The sequence below is a fragment of the Piliocolobus tephrosceles genome, chromosome X (assembly GCF_002776525.5).
Source record: "Piliocolobus tephrosceles isolate RC106 chromosome X, ASM277652v3, whole genome shotgun sequence".
NCBI lineage: Eukaryota > Metazoa > Chordata > Mammalia > Primates > Cercopithecidae > Piliocolobus > Piliocolobus tephrosceles.
This window is the reverse complement of record NC_045455.1, coordinates 71,250,718-71,268,007: the sequence shown is the minus strand read 5'-3', so window position 1 is coordinate 71,268,007 and position 17,290 is coordinate 71,250,718. Positions and strand designations below refer to the sequence as shown.

Here is a 17,290-nt window from a genome sequence, read left to right as displayed (position 1 = left end):
GATACTAGTATGAGAGTTTCCCAGCACTCAGCAGGCAACAGAGGTTGAGATAACAAATGCCTCTATAGACTGGGGCCTGCTTATTAAGATAAACTCCCCTGACAGCTTGGCATGGTTACGTAAAGAGTATACTGCTTGTACATTTGTGCCTTGAGTTCCTAGCCTGTCAGAGCTAGCTGCTTGGCACAAGCTGACACTTTGCACCCCTTCATCTCTGACGCAGGAGTCTCATGTCTTCTACCAGCATCCATGAAACTGTGGCAGGTCACCTTGTGAGCTTGCAAGTAGGGGGGTAAGATCTGAGCCCCTTCACAGTTGTAATCAATACCCGACAGATATGAGCATTATGTGATCAGAAAACATGCACACGAATGTTTACGGCAGCACTAATTCATAACAACCAAAATCTAACAATCAGCTAAATGTTCTTCTAATGGGTAAATTGTGATATATCTACACAATGGAATATGATACTACTATAAAGAAAGAATGAGCTACTGCTATACCCAACAACATGGATCTCAAAAACATGTTGAAATTTTTAAGAAGCTAGACACAGAAGAGTACGTGTTTAGGAATGTTGTTCGAAGTTCAAAAATGTAAAACTGATCTATAGTGACAGAGCTTGGACACTGGTTATCTTTGTGCGTGGACATATTGACTTGGTGGGACCTGAGGGAGCCCCTGAGGGCTGCATATATTATAACTTGTGGTCTGGGTGGGTGGTGGCTCTGTGGATATGTATATATATATATTTATATATATATGTGTAAAAATCCATTGAGGAATACACTTAACATCTGTGTACTTCACTGCATGCTATACATCGAAAACCAAAATAGAATGAAAGAAAGACAGGGAACGGATGTATGTGGCCGTTGTCTTCAGGTCAGTGTTAAATGGACATATTTCACGGGGCTCAAGAACCCTAGGGGGTCTTTTGTTTCGTTATTTCGCTTGTTCATTTGGCCTGTCTGTATTTCACTTGTTCACTTGGCCTGGCTGTAGGTCTGGTTGCATCAGGTTGCCAGCGATACCAGTAGCTAGGGGGATTGGAGGATGGGGATGAGAGTCAGATCAGGGACAGGCTCAGGGAGCATGAGCCCCCTGGCTTAGAAAGGCAGGGTCATGGCTGACACTCCCAGGGAGACGCAGGACCTGGAAACCAGAACATAAGGTGCTGAAGGTGTTCGTGCCATGCCTGGAGTGGCACAGGCCTTGCCCTTTGGTCCCAGAGGCAGAAAGCTCCTCTCTGAGATTAGACTCGGGGGCTATGGACCGACACTAGTGCCATGGCCTGGTTGTAGTGTCACAGGAGGTGCACGCCGACTTTGTGTAAGTGCCTCGCTGAATGAATGGCTCCTCCTCTCTGCAATGTGGCTCTCCTCTCCCCAAACTGAGGGACAGAGCAGCCACAAAAAGCTGCTGACAGCTCCAAGTAAATTCCCTTAAGCGAGGTGGGGGCAGGTGTTTTACTGACTCTCAATCTTTGCCAGTAGCTGAGTACATATTTAATAAAAATCTTAGGCTTGGGGGGCAGGGATGGGAAGGCAGAAGGGAGAATTCCTGCCCCCAGGGCTTGGGAGGCTGGCAGGCTGGCCAGTCCCTAATAATTCATTCATCCAATATTCATCTTTGGGTTATTATAGTCACTGAGTATCTCTAAGGAACAAGTTTATTAGTGTCTGCTAAGATAATTAGCCTAATCTACTTCAAGGCAATTCTAATAGTCTCCATGTAGGGTTTTTTTTTTTTTTTTTTTTAACACAATTCACCATGACTACATTTCAACGTTGGTTCTATTTTGTTCATATTTCCCCCACTGGAGGTATTCAGTTGCTACAAGAGTGCCATGCTCTCCAATTAGCCGAAGGGGAAGGAGATTAAGTCCCCAGGCTCTAGCTCAGCCTTCTCCCAGACCAGGTTTGCTCCAGCCTGCATAATGCCTGCAGCTTGGGTGACCTCTAGGATCACCCTGAAGGCTAGACTTTCTTCCTCTCTGTCTGCATTTCCCCATCCTCTAAGGGGATGTTGTAGAAGGGAAGGTACATGCACAGCTTCAGTGGATCCAAAGCACTTGATTTTCTGTCCTGCACTTGGAGAAATCTCTCATAACTTCCCTTGCAGCTACACAGGCCGCGAAACTCTCCATTCATGAGTCTGCGGAGAGGGTTAGACCAACAATTCTCAAACGCTGTGCAGGGTGCACGCAAATCACCTGGACATCCTGTTAAAATGCACATTCTGATGCAGCAGGTCTGGCATGGGGTTGAGATTCTGCATTTCTAACCAGCTCTCAAGGATGTCAGAGCTGCTGGGTCACAGACCTCACTGTGAAGGGCAAGCAGCTAGACCCACTCGTCCTTGCCCACTGCCATTATGCCGGGCATCCTTCTTCCTTCACAAAAGCCCTAACATCCCTTTAGGAATCCAATAGCATATTCTTAATAACCTCAGACATCTCTTTCTAACACTGATTCCTTAACAACAAGTCCCTGCAGGGTCCATAGTTACTTTCATGATGGCGGTAATAGGGCTGCCCTATTCCGGGGAGGGAACGCCTTGATTTGTTAGTCATGCAGTGTCCCCTTGCAGACAGCTTGGTAACACAGGACTTCACTGGGGGCAGAGGGGAAGCAGAGCTGTGAGGAAATTCTTAAGCAGAAAATGGGAAGTTTATCTTCTTTCTTTTAACAGTATTTAAATTCATTTGTTAAGAGAGAGCTTCACTTTAATTAATAAATTCTCCAGTTTTATGGCTACTCGTAATTCCCTACTATTTAGTTTAATTGAGTTTTCACGTTCAGAATTTAGAAGCAGCTTCCTCTCTTTAGTGTTAAATAGTAATACATAAATAAATAAATATCACGCTTTTCAGCAGGGCCCATTGAGTTCCATCCCATTCTGCTGTTACACAGTAAATCCATTCATTCAATCAATCACACAACAAATACAAATTCATCACTCACTATGTGCAATGGGAGATGATGGGTATAAAATGGTGAACAGAGCACATAGTGAGTGATGAATTTGTATTCGTTGTGTGATTTGTTGCGTCCCTATCCTCAGAGAGCTTCCTTTTCTAGTAGGGGGAGGAATTGCTTCCGGGAGTCAGGACAGGCTTTGTAGGGGAACGTTCAGGATGGTATCCTGTCTGGTATCTTGGAGTGGTCTTTTAATGTAATCAAATGTGAGGTAATTTAGACTACCAATCACATGGAGCCAACTGGTATTTAGTTAAATGGTCTTGAACTTCCCACTGGAACTGTCCAGATGAGGCAATGCTCTAACTGTAACCAGTCTAATCATGGCTTTGCTCAGCTTCCCTATAGAAGTCACCTCCAGCAAAGCCCTGAACCACTTCTGGTTTGGAGCTTTCTGATTCAGGAATTGCTGTGTGCACAAATACATTTTGAAAAATTATGATGCACCAAAGTTTATCTTTTAACTGGTCCAAGTGCAAATTGTCCTATCTTCTTCCGTGATTCTAATATTAGTGACTAATTCTTCTGGAAGACAAATTGGTCATGGCACAAAAGCCTTCCTCTATAAACACGGAAATGACAAGTCCTCCATCCCAGATCTACTAGTGTACCAGCCTCACGACAAGTAGTCAGAATGAACCAGGGCCTCTTCTGTTCCTCCCCACTGCCAGAACTCTAAGTTTCCACAGCACTAGATCCTGGCCAAGCACTTAACAGTAATTCCCTGGGTAATCTTCACAAGTCTTTATAGACAGGCCACAGGATGAAACTTCAATTTCCCTGCATTGACTAAGATAGGGAATTGAGGCATAAAGAGACGGATGGGGTTGGGGCAGGGGCACGTGGCACGAAGGTGCATGACAAATGGAGATATGGGTCCAGGTCTTCCACTCCTTACACGACCAAGGATAGTTCCTTTCACTTTTATCAGACCTTAATTTCCATGTTGATAGAATAAGAATGATGATATCTGCCTCCCTCCTGGAATAATAGGAGGAATGCGTTAAAAAGTGTTTTAAATGGTGAGATCCATTTGGAAGAAAGTATCATATGGATGCAAATCACGGAAGGGCATGCTTGAAATACGGAATGGTTCTGACAGACACCTGCTGAGTGTCTGTTCTAAGCACATCACATGCCTCATCTCACTTAATCCTCACGTGACCTCCAGGAGGTGGGCATCATTACCACCAGCAGTTTGTACCCAGGGACACTGGAGTGCAGGATGGAGGAAGGTGTTTCCCAAGGCCTGGGGGTTGGTGGTAGGGGAGGTGGGCTTTGATTCTCCAGATTCTGGCTGCAGAGTGTGGGCGCTGTGCCCCAGACTTCCCGCTCCCCTCCCTGCAAGCAGCCAGCACTCAATTATCCTCATGTGGATTATCTGCAGCTCATATTTCATTTCATTCCAAGCTGACTTTTCCCTGCCAACCAGCTCAGCTCATTTAGTTGGCAGGGGAGCTCAGGGAGTTAGAACTAATCCTAATATTAAGTAAAGAGCAAAGCATAATTAGGAAGATAAATCTTCTAGGGGGAAAATGTATGTAACATATTCCAAAGTCAAGCATGGGTGATTTTTTCCATCTTCTAGATGATCCACATCACTGTTCTCTTTTTCTCTTTCTAGCACAGATAACTATGGGTTGATGACATATTGTTTTTAAACTTAATTTTTTCTGATTAGGCGATCATGTATTCTCACAAAATATTTAGAATATTCTGCATAGTATAAAGAAGAGAATAGAAAACTCTCAGAATAGTACCATCCTGATAGTACCACTGTTAACATTTTGGCATGTTCTTTTTTCAATGCTATTTTCAACATAAATGCCTAAATATTGTACTTGTAGTCTTGTAAACTGTTTTTTTTTTTTCTACTTGATATCTTGTGGAACAATACGCATCAAGAGATGTAGCTGAACACCATTATTTTTAGTGGCTCCATTGGCCTTGAAGAACTCACATGAATGTAGCATAATTGGTTTTATTCAAACCTAGCTAAGAGAGACACAATTGCTTCATGCATCCAATTATTTATTTGTTCATTGATTCAGCAAACCTGCCAGATATTGCAGATGAAAAAAAATAATAAAATGTACTTCAGAGCCTCAAAGAATTTGCTGTCTTTTCTCAGAGTCACTACATCAATTTCTTTTGGGCCCAATCTCTTGACCTCTGCTGCCTGCCCCCAACCTTCCTTGTTGGCATGGCCCAAAAAGCAGCTTGCTTTGTTGTTGGAAGCAGCCAGGCCTTATTTGCTGACCCTCCCCCACTTTCAATCCCTTCCTTTTTTGCCTCTGGGTTTAACAGTGGCATAAAACTAATTTATAGCTCTTGCTAGGAAGAGGACAAATTTTCATCCCAGCCCATCATGCGAAAAGCACTAGTACAAATGAATAATTGTTGACCCATGCTACCTATTAGAGATTGTGCTTGGGCCACCTCGTTTGTTGTTTTAACACAAGAAATTAAGGGCCCTGGCAAGGGCTTCCATGGGAACTGAATTGGTAATGAGATAGAACATCGTCTTTGTGGGCAACCTCTCCTAGCGCCATGTTCACAAGAGAGACAGGGATGAAACCTCACTTCCACAATGATCCCATGAGAAGGGTAGACTCTGCCTGTGTCCACCTTTGATTTTAGGCTCAGGGTCATGTTCTACCAGGATCCTTATCCATCAGCATATGTCTGTGAAGCAACTAGAATATACTGGACACTGTGTGAAGTGATGGGGGGCGCATGGCTATAGATGTTGCTATTTTGGCCTCCGGGGGCTCGCCAGTGCCTGACATCTGTGAAGCCATATGCTTTTGCAATATACGCATGCATGGAGTGATGCAGGGCACGTTTTCCCTCTGTACCAAATGGTTTGAGTTGCAGGGAAAGGTTTGTGTTGGGGGTGACACTTGAAACGGGTCAGAAACAACAGAGGAACTCTGGATAGTGGAGGGATGAGAGGTGAGCACTCCTGGAAGAAGGAGGACATCCCCAAATGCAGGGAAGACCTGTGCTTTCCATGGACTGATGAGGCCTTGACAGAAAAAGGAGAAATGAGGCTAAGTAAGGAAGGTGCAATCAGATCACAGAGAGCTTTGAAAGCAAGATAAGAGTAAGAAGGACAGAAGGTGTTTCACAACACTTGATTGGTTCCATGTCCTGGATATGTGACCATGACTTGCAGGCTGTATTGAGTATGATATGTTTTACAATATTAGGGGCTAAAAATTACAATGAAAATGTGTGTGTATATAGCCTTTCACACAGCTGGGTGTCAACATATATTTAATAACATGTTGCATTATTCTTATGCCATCTCTCTGGTCAAGAACTATTACCTTGAACCATCATTTCAGCATTTTACAAAGTGTTTTCATACCTAGTACCTCATGTAAATTTGAATATAGGTAAGGTCAAGAGCTTTGGTTACCTGGGCAATAACATCTGCTGACTGATATTCTGCATGCTCCAGGCATTGGTCTAGGCAAGGAGATGAAGTGATCAAGGGGCAGCAGGGCTGGGTTTTGATGGAAATCCTGCCTGTTCATGCTTATTCACTGGAGGACATGGGTAGCAGGAAGGGAAAATGCCCTTTCTGGAAACTGTGATATTACACAAGAGAATCAACTGGAAGACTGTTACAGAGTAAGAAAGTTTGGGGCTGGGCATGGTGGCTCACTCCTGTAAAATCCCAGCACTTTGGGAGGCCAAGGCAGCGGATCACTTGAGGTCAGGAGTTTGAGACCAGCCTGGCCACCATGGTGAAACCCCATCTCTACTAAAAATACAAAAATTAGCTGGGTGTGGTTGCGGGGGCCTATAATCCCAGCTAGTCAGGAGGTTGAGGCAGGAGAATCGCTTGAACCTGGGAGAAGGAGGTTGCGGTGAGCCGAGATCACGCCATTGCACTCCAGCTTGGGTGACAAGAGCAAAACTCTGTCTCAAAAAAAAAAAAAAGCAACTGCAGACTTGAAAGCCTGCTTGGCAGGGTGTGGGCAGGAGTGCCTTAATCTTTTCAGCAGTTTGAAAGGGAGTCCTGCATTTTGTATAGCTCTGTCTTAGGTCACAGGTGCATGCACAGCAAGTGATCAGGTAGTCCCTATTCAAATGCCTAAAGCTGGAGTATATGGATTTAGTTTTATTCATTCATTCATTCATTCATTCATTCATTCATTCATTCATCAAACTTTATCGGCCCTCTTTCATGTGCCAGATCCTGGTGACAAAATGATAAATAATACCCAGTGTCTGTCCCCAAAAGAATGTACAGTCTAATGGGGGTTGGCTGGCAAATAGACAACTACAAGAAATGTGTGATAAATGCTATGATAGAAATAAGCCCAGGGAGCTGTGGGACCACAGAGGAAAGACAATGAGAAAACTCTGGCCAAGGAAGGTCTCACGGAGGAGGTGGTAAGTGAGCTGGGTTTTGAAGGATGAATGGCAATTATCTTGGGAAAGGACCATTTATAGGGAGAAGGAAAGAACATTCAGGTAGACAAAAAGCAAGGACACGTACAATTCAGCAGGCCTGAAAGCTACAAATAGTTCAGTAATTCTGGAAGGTCAAGGTAGTTGAGGTCTAGGTAGGTGGGAATGATGAGAAATTACACAGAAGAGGCCCCTGAGCTGTGTATAAGGAGTTTGAGTCCTGTTATCAAGACTGCTAAGGAGTTTGAGTCTTGTCATCAAGGCTTCGGTGAGCCACTCAAGGATTCTAAGGGGGATATGGACAAGGATGACATAAGAAAACTCCTAATAAAAAATTCCAGGTAGGTGGGGTAAGATGTAAAAAACGATATAAGGATAGTAGCAGTTACAAAATCCATATTTTTATCCAATTACCTACAATCAATTTGTAGAGATACATACAATTGTACACTGAAAGCACATTGATTCCTAAAATGTAAACTGTGATTGGAAGTTTTACAAAAATAATTATTTTACATATTATATTTTTAAAAATAAAAGCTATAAATTATTTAGGCAAGTTTGGTGTTACTGTTAATTCTGTCAATATATTTAATATTAACATATTGTTATTACTACATGCTACAACATAGATAAACCTTGAGAACATTATGTTAAGTCAAAGGAGCCAGTGGCGAAAGATCACAGATTTTCTAATTCTATTTATATGAAATGCACAGAATACGCAAATCCATAGATACAGAAAGAAGATGGGTTGCCAAGGGTTGGAGGGAGGGGAGAGTGGGAGTGGTTGCTAACAAATATGGGATTTCTTTTGGGGTGATGAAAATATTCTAAAATTAGATAGTGGTAATGGTAGTGCAACTCCAGGAATATACTAAAATCAATTGAATTATATCCTTTAAAAGGTATGTGATACCTTAAAATATTAAAAGCCATCTATGACAAACCCAACATTATACTGAAGGGGCAAAAGCTGGAAGCATTCTCCTTAAGAACTGAAACACGACAAGGATGGCCACTCTCACTATTCCTATTTGACATAGTATTGGAAGTCCAAGCCAGAGAAACCAGGCAAGAGAAGGAAATAAAAGGTATCCAAACAGGAAAACAATTAGTCCAATTATCTCCCTTCATTGATGACATAATTCTATACCTAGAAAACCCTAAAGGCTCCACCACAAGGATCCTAGAGATGATAAATGACTTCAGTACAGTTTTAGGATACAAAATCAATGTACAAAAATTGGTAGCATTTTACACACCAATAATGTTCAAGCTGGGTCAAATCAAGAACTCAATCCCATTTATAATACACAAACACATGCGCGCGCGCACACACACACACACACACAATGCTTTGGAATACATCTAACCAAGTAGTGAAAGATCTCTATAAGGAGAACTACAAAACACTGTTGAAAGAAATCATAGATGATACAAATAGAAATAGAAAAGCTTCCTATGCCCAATATTGTTAAAATGGCCATACTGCCCAAAGCCATTTACAGATTCAATGCTATTTCTATCAAACTATCAACATTATCTTTCACAGAATTAGAAAAAACTATTCTAAAATTTATATGGAACCAAAAAAGAGTGCAAATAGCAGAAGCAATATTAAGCAAAAAGAAGAAAGTTGGAGGCATCACACTACCTAACTTCAAACTACACTACAAGGCTACAGTACCCAAAACAGCATGATAGTGGTATAAAAACAGACCATAGACCAATGCAACAGGATAGAGAACCCAAAAATAAAGCTGCACAATTACAATCATCTGATCTTTGAAAAAGTTGACAGTAACAAGCAATGGGAAAAGGACTCCCTATTCAATAAATTGTGCTGGGATAATTAGTCAGCTACATGCAGAAGAATGAAAATGGACCTCTACTTTTCAGCATATATAAAAATTAACTCAAGATAATTAAAAACTGAAATGTAAGACCTCAAACTATAAAAATCTTAGAAGAAAACTAGGACATACCATTCTGGACATTGGCCTTGGCAAAGAATTTATGACTAAGTCCCTAAAAGCAATTGCAACAAAAACAGAAATTGACAAGTAGGACCTAATTAAACTAAAGAGCTTCTGCACAGCAAAAGAAACTATCAACAGGCTAAACAGACAGTTTGTAGAATGGGAGAAAGTATTTGCAAACTATGCATCTGACAACGGTCTAATGTCCAGAATCTATAGGAAACCTAATTCAACAAACAAACCAAATAACCCTATTAAAAAACGGGCAAAGGACATGACAGACACTTCTCAAAAGAAGACATACATGTGATATACAAATATATGAAAAAATCATCAACATCATTAATCATCAGAGAAATGCAAATCAAAACCACAATGAGATGCCATTTCGCCCCCATCAGAATGGCTATTAAAAAGACAAAAAATAATATGTTGATGAGGTTGTGAAGAAAAGGAACACTTATATACTGTGGGTGGAAATGTAAATTAGTTCAGTCACTGTGGAAAGCAGTTTGGAGATTTCCCAAAGAATTTAAAACAGAACTACCATTCAACCCAGCAGTTCCATTACGGAGCATATATGCAAAGGAAAAGACACTGTTCTACCAAAAAGATACACACACTCATATTTTCATCACAGCACTCCTCCCAATAGCGAAGGCATGGAATCAACGCAGGTGCCCACCAGTGGTGGACTGGATAAAGAAAATGTGGTACATATACACCATGGAACACTACACAGCCATAAAAAAGAATGAAATTATATCCTTTGCAGCAGCATGGATGGAGCTGGAGGCCATGATACTAAGCAAACTAATGCAGGAACAGAAAACCAAATACCACATGTTATCACTTAAAACTGGGAGCTAAACATTGAGTACACATGGATATAAAGATGGGACCAATAGACACTGGGGACTATGAGAGTGGGGAGGGTGGAAGGCGGACAAGGGTTGAAAAAGTATCTATTGGGTACTATGCTCACTACCTGGATGACAGAATTATTCATATACCAAACCTTAGTGACATGCAATTTACCCATGTAACGAACCTGAACATTTACCCCCTAAACTTAAAAGTTGAAGAAAATAAATAAAAATGTAAAGGTATGTGAATTTTATTTCAATAAAACTGTTAGAAGAATAGTAAAAGACAGAAACTTCCTTAACAAGTAGACTGACATTTTTAAAGGGTACACTCTGGAAGCGTCACTGAAATCAGAAACAAACCATGAATGTTCACTATATTACTGTTATTTAACATTCCACAGGAAGTAGCCAGTGCAATTTGATGGGAAAAAAGAAATAAAAGGTGTAAAAATTTGGAAATGAGAGAACCAACTGGAAAAAAATCATAAAATTTGAAGAATTCAGTAAAGCACAAATTTAGTAAATACAAATCCATAATTATCATACATTCAAATAAGAAGTAGCTGTTCATATTAAAAATAATACTTTGGAATAAACTGTACAGGAAACAGTCATAGGCTATAAGGAAAAAACGTAAAATGCTAGTGAAGAACACTAAGAAAGAATTGAATAAATAAAAGTATCATCTATTCAATAGGATGGTTCACTGTTACAAATATGTTGACATTCCCTAAAATTAACAAGATTGTCATAAATACACCAGAATACTAAAAAAACTCAAGTAATTTAAAAAGTTGATATGAAAAAATAAATGTGCAATTATAGTCAGATTGCTGAAAAATAAATAGTTATGAAGGAGACTATTCGATAAAGTTGTAAAACATAGAATAAAGCTACAGTATTAAAACATGGTGATTCGAGTGCATGAGGAAACAAAGCAGATTGATAGAACAGCACAGAGACCCAAATACATATAGTTCTATATATTAGATTTAGTAGAGCAGGATGTTTAGCACTGTATATTATTAGAGAAAAAAAATCCCCCCACCCTCCTACTGTGTTTTAAAATCTGCATCCCCATTCGTCTAGAGGGACATAGAAGCAAGAGAGAACTTAGGGACCTAGAGAAGACTCAGTGTGTGAAAAAGTCAGGACACAGCAGCAATTTGCCGTGACCCATGACCGGACACCAGATGGCAGCAAGGACTCTCAGTGGGTGTCAGTACGGCTAGATGACAACAGCTAGAAAGAATGCCCTCCAAATCCAATCATTGACATTACATATGCCCAGTAGTGTATTAGCTCACAAGAGCTAATTGTTGAAGTTTCAGAAATTTTGTGAGCTGATTGTTAAACACAGCCATTGTTAAAATTAAACAAACAGAATTAAATAACTTATATTAACAACCCAGGTAGTAAATACCCAAAGCTCATTACTTCCTAAATATCTTATTATATTTTGCTATGAAATACGTTCTTGAGGTTGCTTACATATCTGCAAATCTGTATTGTATCTATATGGTGGAAATACTAAAAACCTCTTTCCAACTTCATGTACAGTGATGTTGTGTTGGTAGCTTAAAATTAGTCATGGTGGGAATATTTACACCATGGAAATTGGCAAATGCTATAAATCAGGGCTTGATTTTCTATTTTGTTGATTTTCTAGGGTAGACTGAAGAAAGTGATTAAGAAAATGTTAATAAGGGCAAACTAAACCTAAAAGTGTCCTGGTATATTGGTGTTACTTTGTGTTAAATAGCACAAAAAATTATGGAAATAGTCTTTGAGTATCCTAAAACTACTATCCAACTCAGCAAAGAAATAGTTCATGTCACTGAGCAGTTAGTGATAATCTGACATTTATCTTTGTTGTTTCACTTTGATCTTGTTAACATAAAAGAAAACATCAACCAACATTCATATTTAAGTCACACACATTCATCAATGACATGGTGACTTTTTCCATGAACTGGATAGCCAACACAGTCTAATTTTGGCGAATGATGGCTGAATTGTAACTGTAGGTTGGCTACAGATACAAGAGTTCAGCAAAACCAATAAATACATACTGTGTGGTTATATGAAACTTAAAATAAACAATATTGTGTGTTTTGTTATTTATAAATTGTATCACACATACTTTATATCAGTAAAATTTATAATCAACTTAAGTCCTTATGTACATGCATAGTTTTCTTATCTACCAGAACATTACTTCATAGGCCCCTCAAAACTTGGACTCAACTCTGGGCAGAGTAGGGAATCTCCATCCTGGTTAAAATTAGGATTCCATTCTTGATGGAATGAGAACCCAGAATATATATTAAATTCAGTTATAGAGAAAAGAATGTTATATTTATTGCACATCTCAAATTATGAATATGTTTAAGACTTGTACCCATTTCGCATCTGATAAGGCAAAGCAAACCTAACAGTAAACCTAAAAGCTAAACAAGGAGGCTCTGAGGCCTCCGTTTTCACCTCCGGCAGTGCGTCCCACACAGGGAATGAGTGGGCTTCCAACCCTATTGTAACAATATTGATGATCTCCGCCTGGTCCTGACTCATAAAAGAAGTTGATGTGGGTCAATGACTCCTGAAGTGGACATAAATCCTGAGGCTGCCCTGCATAACCTCTGAACTTGCAGTGGCTGCTGCCTTAGGGTAATTGGCTGAGCCTCTAGGACTTAAGGTGGGGAGAATGCGTGTGTTGGGGGCTTCGCAGAACTGAAATCTTTAAATGGACGCTATAATTTTTTTCCACCCTTAGGTCTACACCAGAAATTTATAGACTGTGGTTTGGAAATCATTACACGTGCTAGACATGTTTTTTGTGTCCACAAATCTGCAGAATCAGAATCTCTGGACATTATAACAGACGCCCCAGATAAATCGCGTATGTCGATCAGAGACTGAGAGGCCGGGCCTCATGGAGGAATTGCCAGGGCAGAATGGTCTGCTTTGCTACCATAAGGAAAGTTTCCGTTGAGAATATTAATAATTTGGGCTCTCTTTCTCTAGCCTGGCTGAGACTGCAATCAGAAATTACTGGGCTGGAAAGTCCCCAAACTGCTTACCCAAGAAATCCCTACCTTCATTCTGACACTGTAAAATGTTTACAATATATAGCTTTTTTAAAAAGCAAAGTAAAACTTACACGCATAATATGATTTAATGCTCTTATAAAACATACAATCAAATGTATTGCACTTAAAAAATTACTGAAAGCAAAAGTGCCAGATAATGGTGGTTGTCTCTGGGTGGAATTATAGGCAGTTTTTTTCTTAGTGGTTTTCCATATTTTACAAATGCCTGTACAGAATAAATACTACTTTTATAACTTAAAAACTAAATGTTATTTTAAGAATAATGTAGTCAAGGGGGAGACATAAAACAAAACGAGCAAACCAAAAGCAACACCAAACCAAAAAATCCGCTTCTGTTTAGAACTACTTTCAGCAGCCCAGGCAGAAGATTGTCAGGTTGCCATGGGCTCCCTGGTCGAGCTAGTCCTGAGTCCCAGCTCTCAAAGTTCCTAAAGCAGCCCAGAGTCCTGGGGCAGCGACCTGAAGGCACAGTCCAACAAAGATGGCTTAGACAACAGGGCCCGCAGCCAACATTCTGGACCCTGAACTCTCCATCCTCCTGCAGGAGACACCAGCCTCCTCAGGATGCTCAATCCCACCTTGACTACCCGAAGGAGATCAAAGACGAGTGGCCCAGTCCTATCCGTCATGCACTGGGACACTCCATCATGGCTAGTCAGCTGAATAGATGGATGAAGTCCCGTTCAGCACCAATGCCTGGGTGAGGAATGGTCTGCACCAGAAGCTCACATATATCTTGACTCTTGTGTGTGTGGCTGTCAGGCTGCTATCGTGCTGCTGCAAACCACTCTGGATACTTAAAATCCAGGAGGTATTTTTCAAACTCTGCTACCAGCAGCTGGTGTTTGGTGGCTTATATTTGGGGGTATTGATGTGTTCTGGAATTGGAGCAAATCACCCTCTGGAAATAGAAAAATGCGGTGACAGGGACTCATGTAGACTGGAATTTTGTTCCAGTGCATTTGCCTGGGGCTGGTTGATTTCTCCTCTCCTGAGCTTAGAGTCAGAGACAAAGACATTGAGAAACAACGTACTGCAGTATGAGTGTGACTGATGGTGGTCTAGAATTCATACTCTTAAGAATGTTTCGTCTGAACAAATTCTACTGCTAAAATTTGGCTCTGCATTGTCGCTACTGGTCAGGTACGGATGACTCTAGAGATAGGAAGAGGCAAACATCTCCTGCTTTTCTGGTTCATTGTTTCTATGGATCTTTTAGTGAGAAGGAGTGTCTGCATGCATGCGGCCTGGAAATGCCTGGGGTGAACTTTGCAGAAAGCAGGAACAGAGTGAGAAGGAAAGAGAATGTACTGCTTGCATACCCATATCTGTTGGTTGGCTTCCATGGACATATGGTTGAAGGATTGTTCTGGTATGACTGAGAGAGGCAAAATAGGAAAGAGATTAAGAGAATGAACTTTGGAACCCTAAGGCTGAGTCCTGGTTCAGCTGTTCATTTGCTGTGCAACCTGGGCAAAGTTACTTAACCTCTCAGAGTGTCGTTTGTAAAATCAGAACAATAATAGGGTGATTTCAAGAATTAAAAAGAATTTCATTTAAAACTTTGGCACATTGCCTGGGACATAGTAGTTGGTAACCAGTGTTGGTGGTGGTGATGCTAATGATGGTGATGATTCTTCTCCTTTGAGATTGGTGAGGCAGTACTAGTTGGAGAGGGTGAGAGGTGGTGATGTTGGTACTCTGGCCATGGTGAGGGCAATGAACATTTCCTAACAGAAATGAACGTTTTTAGGCTAACTAGACTTTGAGAACTCTGTAATTTATCTTTGTTGATATGTAATAGAACATTTTGAAAGGGTACTTTTTTTGAGACACGGTCTTGTTCTGTTGCCTGAAAGAGTACTTTTTTTTGAGACATGGTCTTGCTCTGTTGCCCAGGCTGAAATGCAGTGGTATGATCAAGGCTCACTGCATCCTTGACCTCCTGGGCTAAAGCAATCCTCCATCCTCAGCCTCCCAAGTAGCTGGGACTACAGGGGCATGCCACCACACCCAGCTAATTTTTGTATTTGGCAAAGCACTTCTAATGAAACTCATGGATGATATTTTCTTTACATCTCAGGAAACCACTTCAGGATCCTAGTGTTCTGAAGTCAGAGTTCAGGGCAGGAGATAGTCATGTTCATGGTCACTCACTTTCTCTTTCCAAGTATGCCTCAGCCAGGCTTCTTTCTTTTTGCCTCTTGGGTGCATTCACCTCTACTGACCTAGGGACTGGAGGTCATTTTAGAGAAAGAGTCTACCAAAGGGAAGGCAATTCTGTCTCTGAAGAACCAGACAACTTTCAGCCTGGTTCAGTTATGGTCTGGGCATGCCCTGCTACTGGAACCCCATGGGAAGGCTCCCTCTGAACTTTCAGAGACTCCAGTCACACTCTCCCCGATGCACACCTGTTAGTCCAATGCCAGTCACCAAAAGGATGCCTCCCAGCACCGGTGGAGATGGAGCAGAAACAAGTGAGTCATGTTTGGAGTGGACCCGGGGAATTCTGCAGAAGAACTTCCAGAGGATGCCCACGCTGCCTGATGCAGACACGGCCTGAGGGCTGATGATGTAGGTCCAAGTGTGCTCCTATGTCCCACGCTTTCCAGTTTTCAAGGACATTCACTGATGCTATCTGGTTTCATCCTCACCCAAACCCCAGAAAAGGAGACAGACAAGCCCTGCGAGCCCATTTTATAGACAAGGAGACAGAATCAGAAGGGTCACGTGACTGGTCCAAGGTCCCAGGCTAGGACACAGCCAGCAGAGGCTGAGATGTGGTCCAATTGCCAGTTCATCCTTTTTTTCTTTTCATTCGAAAGAAGTTAAAAAATAGTGCCTGATAACGAGCTTTCCCTATGGACTCAAGGAACATTATTAATAGCATCCCATTAATCCTCACAGTCATTCAGGAGCAGCAGGTGGCTAAGATTATAATGATTATAATGATTGCTATCATGACACAGAATGACTAGGACCTCGGGGTACAGCTTCCTTAATGCCATGTTTTCCTGTGATACATATGGGTGCATAAACATGCAACATACACACACACTCTCTCACACTCCAAATAGCAACCAGGTAAGGAAGCTTTCGCTAAGTGTTGAGAATGAAACCTGAGATCCCAGCATAACTAAACAGGAATTTCTTAGGATTTTTTGTTGCACTAGTGACATAAAAGGCTTTGCAGATAATACACACTAGGGAAGTTAAGACAATTGGAGAAAGTTTTGCATATCTTCACATGCTCAAATGCAGCAAGGAAAAAAAGGTGCTAGTCTCCTCCTGGGCTGGAAATGTGAGGCCGTGTCTTCCCAGGAGAAGGAAGCCAGTGTATTGAAGCCCATCCAGGCCTTCTGGGCTCCCATCTGGATGGTAGGGAAGTGAGGGGGTGTCCTGTCCTGGCTGTCTGCACTGTTCACACTTAGAAGGCGATTGCCTGGACCCAGCGGGAACATGGCGAGCCTATGTCAGTACTGAGTCCTAGACCCGGTGGGAACATGGCGAGCCTATGTCAGTACTGACTCATGGACCCGGTGGCAACATGGCGAGCCTGTGTCAGTACTGAGTCCCGGACCCGGTGGGAGCATGGCGAGCCTATGTCAGTACTGAGTCCTGGCACCAGCTGCACTCAGCTCTTTCAGTCTGTGATGCTGTCATGCAGTGGAAATAAGGAGAGAGAGAGGATGGGAAAGAGGCTGTTTGGCCTCCCCAGAGCAAAGATAGCAAAAGGAAAATCCCAAGGCTTGGTGCCAGGGAGCCTGGAGAGTGTTGTCCCTAGGGCTCTGCCCCCTTGGCCAGCTTGGTGACCACAAGCCCTTTTGCCCAGCATTACAGAGTCATTCATTCTTTCATTTATCATCCATCTTAGTCAGTTTGAGCTACTGTAACAGAATATAGGCTCAGGGGCTTAAACA

The 17,290-nt window shown here is 41.6% G+C and overlaps 1 protein-coding gene across 1 annotated transcript in view; it reads right to left on the bottom strand.

Annotated features, from left to right (window-relative positions):
• Nucleotides 1–17,290, bottom strand: part of SIAH3 (siah E3 ubiquitin protein ligase family member 3) — a 72,377-nt gene that overhangs the window by 16,136 nt on the left and 38,951 nt on the right. The window lies entirely within an intron of this gene.